This window comes from Alosa alosa, chromosome 17 (genome assembly GCF_017589495.1).
Source record: "Alosa alosa isolate M-15738 ecotype Scorff River chromosome 17, AALO_Geno_1.1, whole genome shotgun sequence".
In the NCBI taxonomy this organism is placed as follows: Eukaryota; Metazoa; Chordata; class Actinopteri; order Clupeiformes; family Clupeidae; genus Alosa; species Alosa alosa.
In genome coordinates, this window is record NC_063205.1 from 805,023 (window position 1) to 828,698 (window position 23,676).

The window sequence follows — 23,676 nt, forward strand, 5'->3', positions numbered from 1 at the left end:
AGAGAGAGAAAGAGATGGGGGAGAGAGAGAGAGAAAGAGAGGAGAGAGAGATAGATGGGGGGAGAGAGATAGAGGGAGAGAGAGAGAGAGATAGAGAGGGAGAGATAGAGAGGGAGAGAGAGAGAGATAGAGGGAGAGAGAGAGAGAGAGGGAGAGGGAGAGAGATAGAGAGAGATAGAGGGAGAGCAGAGCAGAGGGAGAGAGAGAGAGATATGGGAGAGAGAGAGAATGAGAGAGAGAGAAAGAGAGAGAGAGAGAGATAGAGAGAGCGAGAGAAAGAGAGAGAGAGAGAGAGAGGAAACTAACAAAACAAATATGACTACGACCAGCACACACACACACACACACACACACTAACCTGTTCCATCATACACCTACACACACACACACTAACCTGTTCCATCATACACCTACACACACACACTAACCTGTTCCATCATACACCTACACACACACACTAACCTGTTCCATCATACACCTACACACACACACACACACACACACTAACCTGTTCCATCATACACCTACACACACACACCTAACCTGTTCCATCATACACCTACACACACACACAAACCTGTTCCATCATACACCTACACACACACACACACACACACACACACTAACCTGTTCCATCATACACCTACACACACACACTAACCTGTTCCATCATACACCCACACACACACTAACCTGTTCCATCATACACCTACACACACACTAACCTGTTCCATCATACACCTACACACACACACACTAACCTGTTCCATCATACACCTACACACACACACTAACCTGTTCCATCATACACCTACACACACACTAACCTGTTCCATCATACACCTACACACACACACACACTAACCTGTTCCATCATACACCTACACACACACACACTAACCTGTTCCATCATACACCTACACACACACACTAACCTGTTCCATCACACACCTACACACACACACTAACCTGTTCCATCATACACCTACACACACACACACACACACACACACACTAACCTGTTCCATCATACACCTACACACACACACTCAACCTGTTCCATCATACACCACACACACACACACACACACACACACACACACACACACTAACCTGTTCCATCATACACACCTACACACACACACACTAACCTGTTCCATCATACACACACACACTAACCTGTTCCATCATACACCTACACACACTAACCTGTTCCATCATACACCTACACACACACACACACTCAACCTGTTCCATCATACACCTACACACACACACACACACACACACACACACACTAACCTGTTCCATCATACACCTACACACACACACACACTAACTGTTCCATCATACACACACACACACAATAACCAGCACACACACACACATCAACCTGTTCCATCATACCTACACACACACTAACCTGTTCCATCATACACCTACACACACACACATAAACACACCCTCACACACACACATAACCTGTTCCATCATACACACCTACACACACACTAACCTGTTCCATCATACACCTACACACACACACACACACACACACACACACACTAACCTGTTCCATCATACACCTACACACACACACTCAACCTGTTCCATCATACACCTCACACACACACACACACACAATACCCAACCTGTTCCATCATACACCCACACACACACTAACCTGTTCCATCATACACCTCCACACACACACACACACACACACACACACTAACCTGTTCCATCATACACCTACACACACACACTAACCTGTTCCATCATACACCTACACACACACACACACACACACTAACCTGTTCCATCATACACCTACACACACACACTAACCTGTTCCATCATACACCTACACACACACACACACACACACACTAACCTGTTCCATCATACACCTACACACACACACACACACACACACACACACACACACACACACACAGATATGACTATGACCAGCACATGCACACACACACACACACTATGACCAGCACACACACACACATACACACACACACTATGACCAGCACACACACACACACACACACAATAACCAGCACACACACACACAAAAATAAAATTATAGATATAATTGTATATAATCATAGATGACAAGATTAACTGGTGGGACAGGAGCTGTGAGCTGCACACCACTGCAGCCTAGCTAATTGATTAACCATTAATTGTATTAGTTCAAGGTAGCTCTCGGGATATAACATTGATTAAGTATATTTTGTTTTTTAATAATCAACTTAATTAACCACTTCGGTGAGTTACTGTTCATATTCACTGTACGGTTCATGTTCATGCTTCATGTTCTACTGTTATACTGTTCTACTGCGCTTCATGTTCTACTGTTCTACTGCGCTTCATGTTCTACTGTTCTATTGTTCTACTGTTCTACACCCTTACACAAATTAAATGTGATTTTGTGGGTGATTTGTGGGAAACACATGAGTTCACTAGAAAATATTGCCAGAAGTTTGCAGTGTTGGCCACTAGAGGCAAACTTGCAGCAAAGTTCTGGCAACAATGAGAAGTTTGCCTCTAGTGGCAAATGTGTTCGCCAGTGATTTGCCATCAATAATAATTGCCAATAATGGCAAACTTCCAGTGAATTTCTGGTGACAAACCTAATTTGCATAATGACATTTGCTGCAACATTGCCAAACGTTTACCGCAACTATTTGCCAGAAACCTAATTTGCATGTGAAAATATGACCTTGCAGCAAATTTGCGGCAACTGTTCGCCAGAAACCTGAAATTTGTGCTACTGTTGTACTGTGCACGTTCTAATGTTCTACTATGCTTCATGTACAACTGTTCTATTGTGCTTCATGTTCTACTGTTCTAATGTTCTACTGTGCTTCATGTTCTAATGTTCTACTGTGCTTCATGTTCTACTGTTCTAATTATCTACTATGCTTCATGTTCTACTGTGCTTCATGTTCTAATGTTCTATTGTGCTTCATGTTCTACTGTTCTACTATGTTTCATGTTCTACTGTGCTTCATGTTCTACTGTTCTACTGTGCTTTGTGTTCTACTGTTCTAATGTTCTACTGTGCTTCATGTTCTAATGTCATACTATGCTTCATGTTCTACTGTTCTACTGTGCTTACTGTTCTAATGTTCTACATGTGCATTGAGAGTGTGAGAGCATGACAAAGAGCAGAAGGAGAGAGAGAGAGAGAGAATGAGAGAGAGAGGGAGAGAGAGAGAAAGAGAGAGCATGAGAAAAGTTGATAGTGGGAGAGACAGAGAGAGAGGAAGAGAGGGAGAGAGAGAATGAGAGAGAGAGAGAGGCCCTCCTAGGACTAATTGAAAGCATTTGTCTCGAGCCTGGCTGTGACTCAGTCTCAGGAAAAGCTTGTCTTTCAATCAGACACATTTAATACATGCATAACACATACTGTATACTGACACAGACACACACACTCTACCTCCCCCCCCCTCTCACACACAAACACAGACAGACAGACACACACACACACACATTGGCAGATGTGGAGATACAGAATCCCATGTTCCTCAGTCACACAGATATGCAGCTACAGCACATTCTCCCTCACACACACACACACACACACACACACACTCACACACACACTCACACACTCACAACATGGCTGTGCTGTGTGCCTGACTCTAGACTGAGGGGGCGTGGCTTGAGAGGCGAGGAGCTGCAGACACACAGAGCTCTTGAGTGTGGTGTTAGATTACAACACACACACACACACACACACACACACACACACACACACACACACATATACACACACACACACACTCACAACATACACACACACACACATACGAAACACATGTGTCAGAGACAAAACACACACTAACCTTACAAAGACAAAACTCTCACAGACTCTAGACAAAGCACACACAGAGAGAGAGAGAGAGAGAGAGAGAGAGAGAGAGAGAGAGAGAGAAAGAGAGAGGGGGAGAGAGAGAGGGGAGAGAGAGAGAGGGGGAAGCATGTCTTTAAATCAGTCACATATAACACATGTATGACACATTTACACACACACATAACTAAACACACACACACACCACACACACACATAGAGGAAAGCATGCATTTCAATCAGTCGCACTTAAAGCATGCATACCCCCCCCCCACACACACACCTCTACCCCCTCACACACAAACACAGTCAGACACACACACACACACACACACACACTCTCACACACACAGACACACACTCACACACACACACACACTCACATACACACACACACACACACAGAGCACATTAATGGGGGGAACACACAACACACACTCAAACAAGACAAAACACAGACACACAAACTGACAGAAGACACACACACAAAACACACACTCACACACAAAACACACACTCACACACACTTACACATGTGTAAGACACAAAACACACACTAACTTTACAAAGACAAAACTCTCAGACCAACACACACTCACAAACAATAAACATACAGAGACAAAAGCGCAAACTTTACACGGGCACACACATTTACAGACAACACACACACACACACACACACAAACACACTCACACACACACACTCACAGCGTTTTCACAGGGACGGCTCCTGGCTTGCCCTCATCTCGGGAATCATAGCACAGCGTCTCAGCAGGAACAAAGAAAGCCGGGAGAGTCCAGCGAGGGTGTGTGTGTGTGTGTGTGTGGAGAGGGGGGGTTGTAATCCGCAAGTATGATCCTCCTGCTCCTGTTGCTACGACAACGACACCGACAGCCCGGCTGAACACGTCCACAACCAGAGCAGATCCCCTCGCGCGCTGCGCGCGTGTGTGTGTGTGTGTGTGTGTCTAGCAGATCTCCGGATCCCCTCCCGCGCTGTTCCTGCAGGCAGTCCTCTCGCAGCATTAACTCCAGATTCCCCTTGCCGTGTGTGTGTGTGTGTGTGTGTCTCGCAGATGTGGTACCAGAGAGAATCCTCGTCTAAAGTTTCCACCGTTGCTCACTTTCCTGCAGCGTCCAGAGCTTGTGTGTGTGTGTGTGTCTTCTCAGTAAAACTTCTCATGGAACTCCCTTGGTGCAAGAGCAGAGTGAAGCGTGACGCTGCAAGGATCAGTGTGTGTGCACATGTGTGTGTGTGTGAGCGTGTGTGCACATGTGTGTGTGTGTGTGAGTGTGTGTGCACATGTGTGTGTGTGTGTGTGTGTGTGTGTGAATGTTCTCATGCTGTCAAAACGCTGCACTCACTAAAATCAGCTTTTAATTGCTGGCACACACACTCCCATACAGACTAATTCTCTCACACACACACACACACACACTCTTACACACACACACACCACGTTCAGCCCTGCAAGTAGAGTGGACAGGAAGCCATGTAGTACCTGTTGCTCCGCAGTGTCCAGAGAGGGGTGTGTGTCCAGCTCCGCAGTGTCCGGTGAAGGCACGTGTGTGTGTGTGTGTGTGTGTGTGTCCGGTACAGACTGGCTGTGTGCCTGACTCTAGACTGAGGGGGCGTGGCTTGAGAGGAGAGGAGCTGCAGACATACAGAGCTCTTGAGTGTGGTGTTAGATTACAACACACACACACACACATACACACACACACACACACACACACTGAGCACACACACACAATGAGCACACACACACACACACAGTCCCCCTTCACTCCAAACATTACAGTCTGGTCCTCTTCCACACCTCCTCTGCTTGGCCTTGTGTGTTTGAGTGTGTGTGTGTGAGAGACAGAGAGAGAGTGTGTGTGTGTGTGTGTGAGAGGGAGACAGAGAGAGAGAGTGTGCGTGTGTGTCTGAAAGAGTGTGTGTGCAAAGTGTTATTGTTTATTTCCACATGTTTGCTGTAATTCTGCAGTTTTCATACGTCTGTATTTATTTTGTTATTGAATTCGTAGGCTGGGATTCCTCTCGGTAACAATTACGTTTAAAGGTAGCCTAGCCTCCTGCTTTTTCAGAAGGGGCGGCAGGCAGAGGACGCACAGTGGCTGAAAGTGGTACTAAAGCTTCCACGCCCAGCTTCACCTAAATGTCTTTGGCGACTGAAGTGGCCATTTGAAAGCGATGCCCACTGTATATACCCCTGCTGAAAAAAACAGCTAGAAACCATCGTATGCTGGTAACTGGTTTTAGCTGGTCTTTGCTGGTTTTCTTCCAGCTCTTGCTGGTGTAGCTGGTTGGGCCACCAGCTGGACATGCTGGCGTGACCATCTGAGGAAGCTGGTCATGCTGGTGTGACCAGCCTGTCATGTAGGATACAGCTGGTGCAAGATGGTCATGCTGGTGACCAGCCTGTCAAGCTGGTCATGCTGGTTTGCAAGAATGACCAACATAAGCTGGCATGGCCAGTTAAACCAGCAGTTTAGACCAGCAACCCCAACTAAAATGACCAGCTTGAGGTGGTACGACAAGCAAAACCAGCTGAAGGTATGTTTTCACAAGAGTTTTGCTGGTCTAGTAGGTCAAACATCATAGGGTGGTCAAACAAGCTGGTTAACAAGCTGGTCAACCAGCAAACCACCTTAAGCTGGTCAGGCTGTTTTTTCAGTAGGGATGTGTTTAATATGTGTGTGTGTGTGTGTGTTTAATATGAAGTTCATGTCTCCAGAATGCTGCACTAATAAAACAACTTGAATTTGAGTGTGTGTGTGTGTTTAAAGTGTGTCTGTTTAAAGTGTTTAAATGTGTTTGTAGGGAGAGTGTTGTGTGTGTGTGTGTGTGTGTGTGTGTGTATCAAGTGTGTGCTCAGGGTGCTATGTTGGGTAACCTGTCAAGCAGAGGTAAATATCTGTGAGAAATGGCCTCCATTACTGCCACACTAATCCCTGCTGATGCATGTGTGTGTGAGTGTGTGTGTATCGAGTGTGTGTGTAGCATAGTAATCCCTGCTGATGCATGTGTGTGAGTGTGTGTGTGTGTGTGTATTGAATGTGTGTGTAGCATAGTAATCCCTGCTGATGCATGTGTGTGTGTGTGAGTGTGTGTGTCTGTGTATTGAGTGTGTGTGTGTAGCATAGTAATCCCTGCTGATGCATGTGTGTGTGTGAGTGTGTGTGTGTGTAGATAGATAGATACTTTATTGATCCCCAGGGGAAATTCAAGAAGTGTGTGTGTGAGTGTGTGTGTAACATAGTAATCCCTGCTGATGATGTGTGTTTGTGTGTGTGTGAGTGTGTGTGTAACATAGTAATCCCTGCTGATGATGTGTGTTTGTGTGTGTGTAGCATAGTAATCCCTGCTGATGATGTGTGTGTGTAGCATAGTACTCCCTGCTGATGATGTGTGTTTGTGTGTGTGTAGCATAGTAATCCCTGCTGATGATGTGTGTTTGTGTGTGTGTAACATAGTAATCCCTGCTGATGATGTGTTTGTGTGTGTGTAACATAGTAATCCCTGCTGATGATGTGTGTTTGTGTGTGTGTAGCATAGTAATCCCTGCTGATGATGTGTGTTTGTGTGTGTGTAGCATAGTAATCCCTGCTGATGATGTGTGTTTGTGTGTGTGTAGCATAGTAATCCCTGCTGATGATGTGTGTGTGTGTGTGTGTGTGTGTATCGAGTGTGTAATCCCTGCTGATGCATGTGTGTGTGTGAGTGTGTGTGTAGCATAGTAATCCCTGCTGATGCATGTGTGTGTGAGTGTGTGTGTGTGTGTGCATGTGTGTGTGTAGCATAGTAATCCCTGCTGATTCTGCTCACATGTCAGACCCAAAAACTACTGCCAATATCTCAAGTGGCTCTAATACACAAGAGAGCATACTCTGTGTGTGTGTGTGTGTATGTGTGAGAGAGAGTATGTGTGTGTGTGAGAGAGAGAAAGTGTGTGTGTGTGAGAGAGAGTGTGTGTGTGTGTGTTTGTGTGAGAGAGAGAGAGTGTGTGTGTGTGAGAGAGAGAGAGAGTGTGTGTGTGTGTGTGTGTGTGAGAGAGAGAGAGAAAGTATGTGTGTGTGTTTGTGTGAGAGAGATATTGTGTGTGTGTGTGTGTGTGTGTGAGAGAGAGAGTGTGTGAGAGAGAGAGTGTGCGTGTGTGTGAGAGAGAGAGTGTGTGTGTGTGTGTGAGAGAGAGAAAGTGTGTGTGTGTTTGTGTGAGAGAGAGAGAGTGTGTGTGTGTGAGTGTGGGTCTGTTTATGTCTGTGTGTGAGCATGTGTGTGTGTGTGTGTGTGTGTGTTGGAACAAGCAGTACACTTTCATTTGTGTGTCAAATTGCATCTCTTTAACTACGTAACCATGTGTCGGTAGGTATGTGTGTGTGTGTGTGTGTCTGTGTGTCAGTGTATGTGTGTGTGTGTTGGTGTATCGGTGTGCGTGTATGTGTGTGTCTGTGTGTCGGGGTGTGTGTGTGTCTGTGTGTCGGGATGTGTGTGTGTATGTGTGTATGTGTCTGTGTGTTGGGGTGTGGGTGTGTATGTGTGTATGTGTCTGTGTGTCGGGGTGTGGGTGTGTGTGTGTGTGTATTCAATTCCACTTTATTTTGCCATGTATACAGAGATACTAGGAATACCAGGGTCTTCTCCATGCAGGCAACACACAGTAAAACAGAAAGACAAAAAAAACACAGACAGAAACACAATACAAGGACAGACAGGACCATTATAAGCAATAAATTAATAGGAAATAAAAATAAAGTGCAATGAAGTCCAAGTTTAAGAGTTATTTAGGGGGGAAAACTGTGGCGGTGGCGTGTACCGCTTTCCAGAGGGGAGAAGATTAAACAGACTATTGGCAGGATGAGAGGGGTCGGCCACAATCTTCGTAGATCTGTTAAAGGGACACCAGGCAAGCCTGATGCTTTTTCTCTACGAAACTCCCCCTAGCGTCTGTACGTGTCCATATGTGTGCGAGCCCCCGCTCGGTCTGAAGCTCTTTTCCTTTTCTTTGCATCTTCCGTCAAGGGTTTTCGCTGCTTCTTCGCCGGCTCTGCAACACGTTTGCAACAATCTCTAGCGTTTCGTTAGCCTCCCTCTGTGCTGTAAACTGATCCTGCTTCGGTCAGCGGGTAGGATACACCGAACTTGTAAGCGGGATATTCTTCCTACAGGCAGTAGGGGCGGGCGAGAGAGCCTTCATTCGCCCGTAATGAGTCATTTAACCATGTACCGACTTACGAAGATGATTAATTAACACGAAAACATTGCCTGGTGTCCCTTTAATGGACCTGGAGCTGTACAGGTCCACGATGGGGGGCAGGGGGCAGCCGATGATGCGCTCTGCTGTCCGGACGACTCTTTGTAGCCTGGCCTTTGCACTGGCTGATGCAGAGACAAACCAGACCGTGAGGGAGGATGTTAGCACACTCTCAATGACCGCTCTGTAGAACTGTACCAAGATGGAGGGACTGACCTGTAGTCCTTTCAGGTGGCGGAGGAAAAACAGGCGCTGCTGGCCTTTCTTCACTAGTTGGGAGATGAGATGTTATTGGCCTTTCTTCACTAGTTGGGAGATGTTATTGGCCTTTCTTCACTAGTTGGGAGATGAGATGTTATTGGCCTTTCTTCACTAGTTGGGAGATGAGATGTTATTGGCCTTTCTTCACTAGTTGGGAGATGTTATTGGCCTTTCTTCACTAGTTGGGAGATGAGATGTTATTGGCCTTTCTTCACTAGTTGGGAGATGTTATTGGCCTTTCTTCACTAGTTGGGAGATGAGATGTTATTGGCCTTTCTTCAGTAGTTGGGAGATGTTATTGGCCTTTCTTCACTAGTTGGGAGATGTTATTGGCCTTGTTGGGAGATGAGATGTTATTGGCCTTTCTTCACTAGTTGGGAGATGAGATGTTATTGGCCTTTCTTCACTAGTTGGGAGATGCTGCTGGCCTTTCTTCACTAGTTGGGAGATGTTATTGGCCTTTCTTCACTAGTTGGGAGATGAGATGTTATTGGCCTTTCTTCACTAGTTGGGAGATGAGATGCTATTGGCCTTTCTTCACTAGTTGGGAGATGAGATGTTATTGGCCTTTCTTCACTAGTTGGGAGATGTTATTGGCCTTTCTTCACTAGTTGGGATGTTATTGGCCTTTCTTCACTAGTTGGGAGATGTGAGATGTTATTGGCCTTTCTTCACTAGTTGGGAGATGAGATGTTATTGGCCTTTCTTCACTAGTTGGGAGATGTTATTGGCCTTTCTTCACTAGTTGGGAGATGCTGCTGGCCTTTCTTCACTAGTTGGGAGATGAGATGCTATTGGCCTTTCTTCACTAGTTGGGAGATGAGATGTTATTGGCCTTTCTTCACTAGTTGGGAGATGAGATGTTATTGGCCTTTCTTCACTAGTTGGGAGATGAGATGCTATTGGCCTTTCTTCACTAGTTGGGAGATGCTATTGGCCTTTCTTCACTAGTTGGGAGATGAGATGTTATTGGCCTTTCTTCACTAGTTGGGGGAGATGTTATTGGCCTTTCTTCACTAGTTGGGAGATGTTTGGCCTTTCTTCACTAGTTGGGAGATGAGATGTTATTGGCCTTTCTTCACTAGTTGGGAGATGTTATTGGCCCATTTGAGTGTGTTGGTGATGGTTGTGCTTATTTTGACAAGTCGTTCTGTCTTCCACATTCATGAAAGGTTTGGTATAAATGTTGAGTCATGTCTCATGAAACAGTCATGAATGCTTTATGTGCAGTTTATGACAGCTGCTATGAATGTGTTATGAACTCACCCGTCAAGTAAAGTGTTACCACATATTTTAGATATAGGCTTATTATGAACAAACCATTTATATATATATAGTATCAGGAAGTGGTTTATAAAATATGTATCCTCACCCTAACTAATCATTAGTGCATGTGTATGTAACAACTGTTAAATAATGGAAATATTACTTCATCAACAAAATAGTATTGCATACTTTATTAAGTATTAACAATAATGTATAAACATATTTTAGATATAGGCTTATTTACCATGAGCAAACCATTTATAACTGTGTGTACAACAAATTTATTTATGAGAATTAACATAGGAGCAATGTTTTACAAATGATGAACAAAGCATTTTGTAATAGTTTGCAACTGGTTTATAATGGGAAAATGATTTCATTTATAAGTGGTTGTTTAATTATTTGTTAAGTTTAAATCATGTACTTACAAACATATCTTTTTTATAGGCTTATTTACTATGAACAAACCATTTATAACTGTGTGAACAAATACTTTATTGGTGATAAATTATGTATGAACAAGAAATTACTAATGATGAACAAATCATTAACTAATAAGTAACAAAGGCTTATTCTACTGCTTGGTTGAATTTCCCATTGTCCTACGTAATTTAGAACGACCATTAACATTGTTATTTGAACACCTATGAAGTAGATCCATTTTGTTGGCCGTATCACACTTCTATATTAATTCGCCGAACTCGTTGTGAAGTTTAAATGAACCATCACGTTGCATCCGAGCTGTAAAATGCAGATGTTCAGAACATGGCAACATTGTAGCATATGACGGAGGTGGCTTTTAGCTAGATAGATGACAGCAGGCTAAGTAAAATAGCGATGTTTCAAAACTAAAGTTTATCAGAATCTTGGGATACGCCCGCTTGACAACGGGAGAGACAGAACTAACGACTGGCCTTTGGCCGTAGCAACCATCCATTTAGAACTAGTAACGGCAGTTTGTCCTGCGAGTTGAGAAATTAGTTGATATGTGTCGGAAGAAAGTAGTTCTACAAACAAAGACAGTTTTAGCGATTAAAACGTTTAAATTGTAACAGGAAATGAACACAACGCAAGTGGCAACAGTGGAATAAGCGGGATAATGGACTCCACGGTGGTCTGTTCACAGAAGTTAATGCACTACGAGGTTTAAACCTCCGCTTCGCATCGGGGACGTTTTACAACCTCGACCGTGTATTAATTTCTGTGAACAGACCTCCGTGTCGTCCATTATCCCTTACTTAATAAATGATGAATTGTGTGTAGTTAGTATAAAGTGTTACTGAGTAGAGTTGGGCGGGTGTTTGAAAGCATGCATAGTCAGACACACAACGAACAACACAAGCAAGTCAGTCAGTCAACGAGAGACAGGTAGGCTATGGCGAGCCCAAATAATCCAAAAGTAGCCTTCTCTAAATGTAAGTGTAGCCATTACTTTCCCCTCCAAGAAAGTAAAGGAACGAATGTAATCGTGAAAAGCACATTATGCCCTGGGCAAATGTGCCTACCCACGTCGGTGTCAGTAATTCAAACTTAGGCTACTCAAACAATTTTCAACATTGCATGCTTCCACAAAATTAGTGGCCAAGGCCACCGAAAGAGGAGACAGTGCCACAAAACCTAAAGCAACTGAAGCCACACGTTTTGTCTCTCTCCGAACTGAACAAACTGGCAGCCAGGTATGTAGTGGAGGATATGCTGCAGAGGCGATTGCTCTAAGACTACAGGGGAAGCTCAGCCTCCTCTAAAATATAACAAAAAATCGCATCAAATAACACTATTACATTAGCTTCTAGCCTACTATTCCAACTAGAACATGCTGAAAACATGTTCATTTTCATGGCTAGTTTGTTCAGCAATAAGGTTTTGCCGGTCATTTACCGTGATTTAACACCCATAATACATTGCTGTGACGACACGATCCATCAAAAAACTTATAGACGCTCGGCTTCACTGGGCTTTCAATGGCACTTACAGAGTGGGCTGATCTCAGTGCAGAAAAGCTACACGTTTATTGGACAAGCGCCACAAAATCGTCATTTCCAGGGAAGCCCGGCGTCTCTGGGAGTGAATGGGACAGTGGGATGGCCTGGACGCCGAGCTTCTGTATGATGATTGGAAGAACCGTCATAGAGGCTGGACTCTTTTTGATTGACAGCATATGTCGCGATCTGACAGGAAGTGGTTCAAGTTCAAGGGATGCGTAACGTTAGTGTTGACAGGTGAAGTCAAGAGGCAAGGCAAGTTGCAGCTCAAATTCTCATAATTTGGGAGCAATACAGTTGGTTTCTATTTGTCTTTGTAAATAGCATACTGTAAATAAAACCGTAATGTGGAGTTACAGAGTTTGTGACTTGCTTTTGTTTCAGTTGTGTATTTAGGCTAAGTTAGGTAGCGGTGTAGGCTACATGATGCCATGCCAACTCTATAGCCTACTGTTTGGCCTATTCTGGGTTTTGGGATAATTTTTGCCCTCAAAGAACAATATAGCACCTTAATAATATTAATTTAATAATTGACCAGTTTTATCAGAGCTTCCCCTGTTCCAAAGAGCAGCAATCGCCACTGATATGCTGCCATTATCTACGGTTGAGTCGGACTCATTCGGGGCACTAGTTGCCAAAATAGCGGTCAGAGGGTCAGAGGAGGGGTAGCCCACGAAAGACGTTTGCGAACTATATAGACAGGGTGCGATTTGTTCTGGTTTTCCTATCCCTACCTCTGCTAAATTATTTTTATCGGGACAACATTTATCCCCCTCTGCCCCTCATATTGATTAATGCTACTTCATATAAGTAAAGCGCTGCAACGTGAGAACAGTCTAGTAGGCTAGCCTACATAATAATCTGACATCAGAAACGCACCGTCACCGTCAGCACTCATGCTGCTGACACAGTGGCTATGATAACTTAATTTGGCCTTGATTGTGCAGGACATTTCAGAATGTCGAAAGTGTGTAATCCATCATTAATGGCTAGTTTCAATGGAAAAGTTAGCTGGACAAATGAAAGAAAAACGAGAAGGATTCAGTGAAGCATAATAATGTTTTAGAACCTTCAAAATTAGAAAACTGATGCAACTGAGATGGAGGACAACTGCACGTAGAGTAGAACGTAGGCCTATTGTCCGAAGGAACTTACATTAAATGAGGAGATATTTGCTTAATGTCACAAAAAGTGTTACAGAAATTGCTTGGCATCGCTTATTCAATGGCTCTCTACCGAAACACCTGTAGTTTATGGAGGACGAGAAAGCACTTTCGTTTGATAAATCAGCCAGTAGGCTAGGCCTAGATTGACAAATAACTTTTAGAAATAATCTGTACAGCAAAAGCGAATGTTGGTGGGTATTTAAACTATCTAGCGGGTGTTTTAACAGCTGCAAGAAATAGAAGCTTCATGGTCTTTATGTTCTGGTTCGTAAATTATTTTCATAAAACTTCAAGTTGCCCTATAACTTTACTCTCAAACTCTTCAGTGCACTGTAGGCAATTAACTGACAGTATGATAGGCTATTTATTTTCTGTAGGCTACAATAAACACATTTATTTTTCAACTTTTTTGCAATATTAATGCGACTTGGCCACTGAGCGCCAAATCAGCAGGAGAGAGAATGCACGTAGCCCTACATGGCGTGTAGCCCAATGGGTAGGCTATTTGGTTACCAACTAACACTGTTAGCCAATTCACTAACTTAAGACTTCAGTGCCATCATATACAACGTTTTTTACACAACAAATACAGAAAGGATGGAGGCAGCAAAAGTAGAGGAGTCATTTCAGATGGGGCAAGAACAAGGTGAATTTGTATGCTTGTCAAAACGTAGTCCTACCCTGCATTAGAGGAGCTGATCATCATACCAAACACACTCGCTGTTTGAAGTCATACACCACGTTAAACTAAAACTAAAATGTTGCAAAGGTGGCAAAAACAATATAGGGTATTATTAGCCATTATTAGCCATGACATTACTAGGCTATGAATCGTTCGTTCATTTTTTTTTTTTTTTTTGGGTGGGGTGGTTTTCAAACTTATTCAAAATCATCCCCCCCTCTGTTTTTTTCACAAATCGCACCCTGTATATAGACACCAAATATACAGTTGAAGGGAAGTTTTCTGTGTGTATGTGCACCCATTAACTTTGAGTATGATATACGTGCGTGTGTGTGTGTATGTTTATGTGTGCGTGTGCGTGCGTGCATGTGTTTGTGTGTGTGTGTGTGTGTGTGTGTGTGTATGTGTGTAGTGTGTGTTGTGTGTGTAGTGTATGTGTGTGTGTGTAGTGTGTACGTGTGTGTGTGTGTGTGTGTGTGTGTGTGTGTGTAATGTTTTTGTTTCCAGAAGCCATCTGTCACAGGCCCGTCTGGTCCTAATAAGGCGTTTTGCTGAGTCCTGATTATAAAACACACACACACATTCACACACACCCCTCAGTCCTGACAATGGAAGTACAGTACTCTATGGGGACCCAAACACACACACACACATACACACACACTGCTGCAGGTCCTTCCTCTGTTTTGGAACACACACACACATACACACACACACACGGACACACACACACACACACACACACACAGAGACACTGCTGCAGTTCATTCTTCTGGTTTGGACCAGAGAATGGATTCCAGTCAAACAGAGGTTTGGGTCATGAATTGAACGGATGGAGAAAGCCAGACCCACACCGGAACCAGAACCAGAACTATATGGCTCACACCAGAACCAGAACTATATGACCCACACCAGAACTATATGGCCCACGGAGGGTTGCCGGTTCGAACCCCGACCAGTAGGAACGGCTGAAGTGCCCTTGAGCAAGGCACCTAACCCCTCACTGCTCCACACACACACACGTACACACACATGATGATACAATACAATCACTCATACACATCCTATTCTCATCCTCTGGTAGTACTGTTTATTGTTGTAGTATTTGTTTGTTGTTGTAGTATTTGTTTATTATTGTAGTATTTGTTTGTTGTTGTTTGTTGTTTTATTTGTGTGTTGTTTTAGTATTTGTTTGTTGTTATAGCATTTGTTTATTGTTGTAGTATTTGTTTGTTGTTGTAGTATTTATTGTTACCTACGGTCACCTTTGCAATGTAGCTAGAATGTTTACCCTCATTTTGGATAACGGCATCGGCTACATGAATACATGTAAAAATGAATGAGTTTCATCAGTATGTGTGTTTGTGTGTGTGTGTGTGCGTGTTGCAGTTTGTTGTTCAACTTTTGGAAATAAAAAATGATCTAAACAACTTCAAAACAACTCAATGGCATAAAGCTGATTACAGCTGGACTTGATCCTAGACCATCTCCAGTCTGGACACTCACTAGTGTGTGTGTGTGTGTGTGTGTGTGTGTGAAAAGACCCTCTCCACTCTGGACACTTGTAGGGGTTGCTGTATCCAGTGTGTAAGTGACAGTGGGCTGATGACAGGTGTCCTGTTGTACCAGCAGTACTACACTGCTATACTGACACCCTATTGTTGCCTAGTAACGGGGACGCTGGCGAGTCTAACGCCGCTCCGTCTGGCTTGTTTTTATTCAGTATTTTTAATATTTATCACGAATACATTGAACATTTTGTTAATTTCTTATCTATAGTAGTTTAGCTAAGTTTAATAGTTATATATAGTTACTTTTCCCTATAAGTAAGTGCGCCAGTTTTATTTTTTTTTACGTGTTTAATGCGTTGCGCCTGGAGTCATCCCACTGATTGACCTACGCTTCTCACTTCGGTGGACTCCAGCGAAAGTTTGGCCGAAATAGACCACTGTCAGCTGCAACATTTACTAGATTACAGATGAGGCAATACTCACGGAGTGAACTTTATTGCCTTTGGGGAAACTTTGAGCCTCCTGAAGAACTCCTATACCAACGTGACATCCTCCGGCGTCCGAAGTATATCCACCGAGGATCCCGTTGTGACAAAATATACATCAAAAAGGACAACAAGGCGATTCCCTCTCTCTGGTCTGTTAACCACTGCAAAGTGAAGCATGATCGACGAGTTGATCACCGTGTACTTGCCTCTCTGCCCAGGTCAAGTGTACACACCCACTTCAACCGAGTAAAAGTTGGACTTTACAACATCAGATCTATCTCCAACAAAGCTCCTTTGATCAGCGACTTTATTACAGACCATACAATTGACTTTTTGTGTCTCACTGAGACTTGGCAGCAAAGCAACGACTTCTTCCATATGAATCAGGCTGTTCCGTCTGGATATGTTTACATCTGCAAGCCACGCTCTTCCGGGAGAGGGGGCGGTCTCGCCCTGCTCTATCGCGAGAACGTCAAGTTGACACCGCTCACTTTGCCTGATCAATCCTCTTTTGAACTGCTGGCTGTCAAACTCCAAGGATCTACACCTACCATTGTTGCGGTATTGTACAGACCTCCTAAACCATCAAGTGTGTTTTTTTCTGAACTTTCAACTGTCCTCACTGAACTTAATGCAATGTCTCCTAACATTATTTTGGTGGGTGATTTTCATTTACACCTGGATAATTCTACTAAAACATGCACAAAAGACTTTATGGACATGCTTGATTGCTTTGACATCACTCAATACATTGACTTTCCAACTCACAACAAAGGCCATATTTTAGATCTGGTCTGTTGTTCTGGTATAACACCTACCAATTTCAGTACTGCTGAATTACCCATATCAGACCACAAAGTTTTGACAAAAATTTGACACCTATCTGTCCATCAGGAAATCCAAAGTTCAGCGTGTCATGTCATATCGTAACATAAAAAAAGGTAGTGCCAGAGGAACTTACTTCACTAGTTACCTCCTATCCTTGCCCTTCTCCTAATGCTTCAGTAGTGGATCTGGTTGGCAATTACAACAACTGCATGTCTGCAGCACTCAACAGTCTTGCCCCCTTAAAGACACGGACCGTTTCGTTTGTGCACTCCGCACCTTGGTTCCTCCTGAACTACGCCAAATGAAGTCAATGGGTCGGGCCTAGAGCGACTATCAAAAAGACTGGTCTTGCTGTCCACCAAGGGATGTTTCGGAGCACATTCTTCAGTACAAAAGCTCTCTCTGCTGCAAAGAGCGCATACTATGCAAGGATCATCAATGAGGGAGAAGGAAACACCAGGGCTCTCTTTTCCACTGTGAATGGCCTCCTCAAGCCACCTGATAGTACCATCTATCAGAATGCATCTGTTGAACGCTGCTCAGCCTTCTTGAACTTTTTTCACACAAAAATTGAGGCAATCCATCAACAATTGGAGTGTTCAATTACTAAGCTGAAACAACCATGCTCCTTGATTGAGTTGGGCTCACCTACTATAAATGCACTCAGTGAATTCAGTCTCCCTGCTGAAAGTTACATCTCTGGTCTCATCACCAAGTGCAACTCCTCCACCTGTCAGTTGGACCCTGTTCCGACAAGCCTGGTCAAGATGTGCCTACCATCCATCATCTCAATGATAACATCAATAATTAACACCTCGCTCATCACTGGTCAAATCCCTCCTTCATTGAAGACTGCTATTGTCAAACCAACCCTGAAAAAACCTGGGCTGAACCATGATGACCTCAACAACTACCGACCCATCTCCAATTTACCATTCATTTAAAAAATTATGGAGAGGGTGGTGGCATCTCAACTCCAGGATCATTTGAAGGACAATGATCTGTTTGAGCCATTTCAGTCTGGATTTCGACCAAAGCACAGCACAGAGACTGCCTTGGTGAAGGTAACAAATGACCTCCTCTGCACAGCTGATGCTGGACTCATTTCCATCCTAATCCTCCTTGACCTGAGTGCAGCTTTTGACACCATATCCCATCAGCTGCTTCTGGAGCGTCTTACCAGCATTGGAGTGCAGGGCAGTGTTCATCAATGGTTCACCTCCTATCTCTCTGGCAGGACACAGCTTGTCCTGATTTTGGACCACAAGTTGGAGAGTGCTGCTGTCACAAAGGGAGTGCCACAGGGGTCTGTTCTGGGGCCCCTGCTCTTCATCATCTACCTCCTCCCACTGGGAAATATCCTGAGGCAACATGGTGTTCAGTTTCACTGCTATGCTGATGACACCCAGCTTTATATGTCCACCAAACCGACTGCCTCCCTTCCTCCTGCTGCGATGACTGCCTGTCTGCATGATATAAATCTGTGGATGACTAACAACTACCTGAAACTGAACAGTAACAAGACTGAATTACTTGTTGTTGGCTCAAAAACAACGCTGGCAAAGATGGAAAACAGACTCTCCCTATCTATAGATGGCTCCAACATTGCCTGCTCCACCAAGGTGAAGAGTCTTTCATTCACTGCCCATATTAACAGTGTGTCTCGCAGCGCCTTTTTCCATCTGCGCAACATCGCAAGACTGCGCCCCTCCCTCAGTCAGCAGAGTGCAGAAGTACTTGTAAACGCCTATGTTACATCCCCGCATTGATTACTGCAATTCCATCTTCTCTGGCATTCCACAGAAATCACTCCACCACCTACAAATAATCCAGAACTCTGCAGCCAGGATAGTAACAGGCACAAAGTCCACAGGCCACATAACACCTGTACTGTTGCAGCTACACTGGTTACCAGTTACCCAGAGAGTCCAGTTTAAGATCTTACTGTTGACATATAAGGCCCTGCATAACCTTGCTCCCAATTATATAACCGACCTATTAGAGAGCTATACCCCTTCCGCCACTTCATCCTCATCAGCTGGTCTGCTCAAGGTGCCCAAGATGAACCTCAGCACCATGGGAGAGAGAGCGTTCTCCCACACAGCCCCAAAGCTATGGAACTCACTTCCAAACAACATCAGGCAGTGTGAATCCACTGCCCAGTTTAAAAAGGAACTGAAAACGTATCTCTTCAGACTAGCCTGAACTTTTCTCCTTTTTTGATATATATATATATATTTTTTTTTTTTTCTCTCTCTCTTCTATTTGTTTTATCTGTAAAGCGACCTTGGGTGTCCTGAAAGGTGCTCTTTAAATAAAATGTATTATTATTATTATTGTCCTGTTGTACCAGCATTACTACACTGCTATACTGACCCCCTATTGTCCTGTTCTACCAGCATTACTACACTGCTATACTGACACCCTATTGTCCTGTTCTACCAGCATTACTACACTGCTATACTGACACCCTATTGTCCTGTTGTACCAGCATTACTACAGCTATGCTTGTTGTCCTGTTGTACCAGCACTACACTGCTATACTGACCCCCTATTGTCCTGTTCTACCAGCATTACTACACTGCTATACTGACCCCCATTGTCCTGTTGTACCAGCATTACTACACTGCTATACTGACACCCTATTGTCCTGTTGTACCAGCATTACTACACTGCTATACTGACCCCCTATTGTCCTGTTGTACCAGCATTACTACACTGCTATACTGACCCCCTATTGTCCTGTTGTACCAGCATTACTACACTGCTATACTGACCCCCTATTGTCCTGTTGTACCAGCATTACTACACTGCTATACTGACACCCTATTGTCCTGTTCTACCACAGCATTAGTGCTGCTATACTGCCGGTGCATGCAGACCTGGATGAGAGCTCTGATTTAAAGCCCAGATATGGCATCCCAGGGTGTGTGTGTGTGTGTATTTCTGTGCGTGTGCGCTGTGTGTGTGCGTGCGTGCGTTTGTGTGTGTGTGCGTTTGTGTGTGTGTCTGTGAGTGTGCGCGCGCCGTGTGTGTGTGTGATGGGTGTGGGTGCGTGTGTGTGCGCCGTGTGTGTGTACGTGTGTATGTGTGTGTGTAATGGGTGTGTCTGTGTGTGCGTGTGTGTGTGTGTGTGTGTGTGTATGTATGTGTGTGTGTGTGTGTGTGTGTGTGCGTGTGTATATGTGTGTGTGTGTGTGTGTGTGTGTGTGTGTGTGTGTGTGTGTGATGGCATCCCAGGGGTCCGGTGGTTCCAGGACATGCTGTCTGTGTTAGCGCTCAACTCTCTTCCCAGGATCTCTGTCTGGAACACCGCCAGGCCGTCTGTCAGAGCACACACACACAGAGAGTCTCTTTCAGTGTTTTGAGGATCTCTGTGTGGTTGGCTGAGGTTCAGTACACATACAATCAGCAGTCAGCGCAACACATACACACACACACTTCTCAAAACAAAGGATACACACACACACACAATGAAATGCAAATCAATCAGCGCCTCAAGTGTCTGCTGCCCCAGTGAAATGGAGAGGTGCAATCACTACTATCACACACTCACACAACACACACACTCTCTCACACAACACACTCACTCACACAACACACAAATGCACACAACACACACACTCACAGAACACAGAAACGCACACAACACACACACTCACACAACACACAAACACACACAACACACACACACTGTTTAGGACAAAGGACACACACACACACACACTGTTTAGGACAAAGGACACACACACACACACACACTGTTTACGACAAAGGAAACACACACACACACAAACACTGTTTAGGACAAAGGACACTGTGCCTGCTGCATCAGTGACAAGGTGAAGTGCTAAGAACACACACATGCTGGAGAAACACGGTGTCCATGGCAACCACATACTGCTGTCCACAGGTGGGACACTCTTTAGCACTAGAGCACACACACACACGTACACACACACGTACACACACACATACAAACACACACATACACACACACGCACACACACACATACCCATTACACACACACATACACACGCACACACACACACGGGCACACACACACACACACGTACACACACACATACAAACACACACGTACACGCACAGACACACACACACACGTACACACACACACACACACACAACACACACTGCTGTCCACAGGTGGGACACTCTTTAGCACTAGAGCACACACACACGTTCACATACACACGTACACACACACACACACACGCACACAACACACACTGCTGTCCACAGGTGGGACACTCTTTAATGAATCCCAGGAGAGAGCACACACACAAGTACACACACACACACACACACATCTCACGTACACACACACACACTGCTGTCCACAGGTGGGACACTCTTTAACACGAATCCCAGGACAGAGCACACACACACGTACACACACACACGACACACACACACACACACCACATCCTGCTGTCCACAGGTGGGACACACACACTTTAACACTAATCCCAGGACAGGGCGCACACACACGTACACACACACAATGCTGACACTGTATTGTTGTGGAGAGTGTGTGTGTGTATCCTGAAACTGTAGTGCTGAAGAGAGAGTGTATGTGTGTGTGTGTGTGTGTGTGTATGTGTTTGTATATGTGTATGTGTCCAAGGCTGGTATGGTGTAACAGTGTGCACTGGGCTGTGTGTGTGTGTGTGTGTGTGTGTGTTTGAGTGTGTGTGTGTGTGTGTGCGTGTTTGTGTACATGTGTGCACTGGGCTGTGTGTGTGTGTGTATGTGTCCAAGGCTGGTATGGTGTAACAATGTGCACTGGGCTGTGTATGTGGGTGTGTGTGTGTGTGTGTGTGTGTGTGTGTATATATGTGTATTTGTGTACATGTCCAAAGCTGTGTGTACAGGGCTGCGTGTGTGTGTGTGTGTGTGTGTGTGCGTGTGTGTGACCCTAGTGATGTGGGAGTCAGTTGACCTCCGACCTCTTCTCTGATGTGCGGCAGCAGACAAGGTAGAATCTCCTGGGGTCAGGGTTAGATTGGTACGGGGGTCAAGGGTCGCGGCGCCTCCTCAGATGGCACACACATGCTGGGAACTGCGTGTAGATTAAATACGTCAGTGTTCCTTAGCAAACCTCTGGGAGGGTTGGGGGCCCTGTGCCTCTGTGTGTGTGTGTGTGTGTTGACTAATAATCCCCGTCCCCCTACTAACACAATCTGAATTTGAGAATAAGTAGCCTGTAGGCTACCTAAGCAAGAATACCTCCTTTGGCTATGTTTTAAAGGAACAGGCTCTACCGTTTGAAAGTTATTAAACAACACGTATATGTTGCATTTCAAATAAAGCACACGCTTAACAACGTTAAACAACGAACGAATGAGTGAGATGGTTCAAACATGGCCAGGCCCAGGCAGACTAGCCTTAAAAGCTTTCTTCAGAGGCCAGACGCGATAGATGATGGTGTCCGGTCAGCTCCAACACCACCAGAGAAAAAGCCGAAGTGTCTGTCGGAATCAGTGACGTTGGAAGTGGAGGTGCGGGGGGTGCGGCCGCACCAGACACTTGTCATTCTCCGTGTAGACAGACTCGTGGCTACAATGGACACACGACAAACACGGGACGTCCCCCGGACCTTATGCCGACATTCACGACGTCCCCGATTGGTCGCGAACGTCATGTTCTCTAGCGGACGTTCCAGTGACCTTATTGACGTCTGGAGCAAGTTATCGTTTGGTTATTGCGTGACGTCCGGTGCAGGACTTTCTGGGGACGTCAGCGTCAGGTCCTTCGGATGACATTTGCATTTGGTCATTTCAAATACCTCCTAAGGACCCGACAATAACGTTATACCGGGGACATGGGGGGGACGTTTGTTTATTCACACATGGCAGTGGAGTTGAGAGCGCTCTGGCTACCGCCTGCAGGACGGAGACATCACATCCAAAGTCAAAGTCAAAGTCAAAGTCAGCTTTATTGTCAATTTCTTCACATGTTCCAGACATACAAAGAGATCGAAATTACGTTTCTCACTATCCCACGGTGAAGACAAGACATATTTTACCAATTTAGGGTCCACAGACAAACATAACATTCAAGTAAACAAAAAGTAAGTAAATAAGTAAATAAGAGGGCACATATAATAATGAAAAAATAAGAGCAGCAAAATGTGGTTGAAATTGTGCATAGACAGTCAATAAAAAAATACTAGTGCAAATTCAGGCCAAGAAAAAGGCTTGAGAAGTTCTGTTTGACCTAAGTAAGAAGAAAGTGGCATAGTGGTGCAAGTTATGTAAGAGCAGCAGAAGTGTTGTGTTTCAGGACAACACCAGTTGTAAAGTGTACAAGTGTGCAAGTGTGCAAGTGGAGTAGTGCAG

At 44.6% G+C, this 23,676-nt stretch overlaps 1 protein-coding gene across 3 annotated transcripts in view; it reads right to left on the reverse strand.

Annotated features, from left to right (window-relative positions):
- lrrc17 (leucine rich repeat containing 17) overlaps nt 1–16,935 on the reverse strand; it is a 48,750-nt gene extending 31,815 nt beyond the window's left edge. The window contains exon 1 of one of the 3 annotated variants that reach the window (XM_048268196.1): nt 16,481–16,935. The gene's annotated coding sequence lies outside the window, so the exon portion shown is untranslated. Of the gene's footprint in view, nt 1–4,579; nt 5,130–5,373; nt 5,456–16,480 lie in introns of those variants that run through there. The other 2 variants (XM_048268194.1, XM_048268193.1) reach the window with 2 other exon arrangements.
- Nucleotides 16,936–23,676: the final 6,741 nt, after the last annotated feature.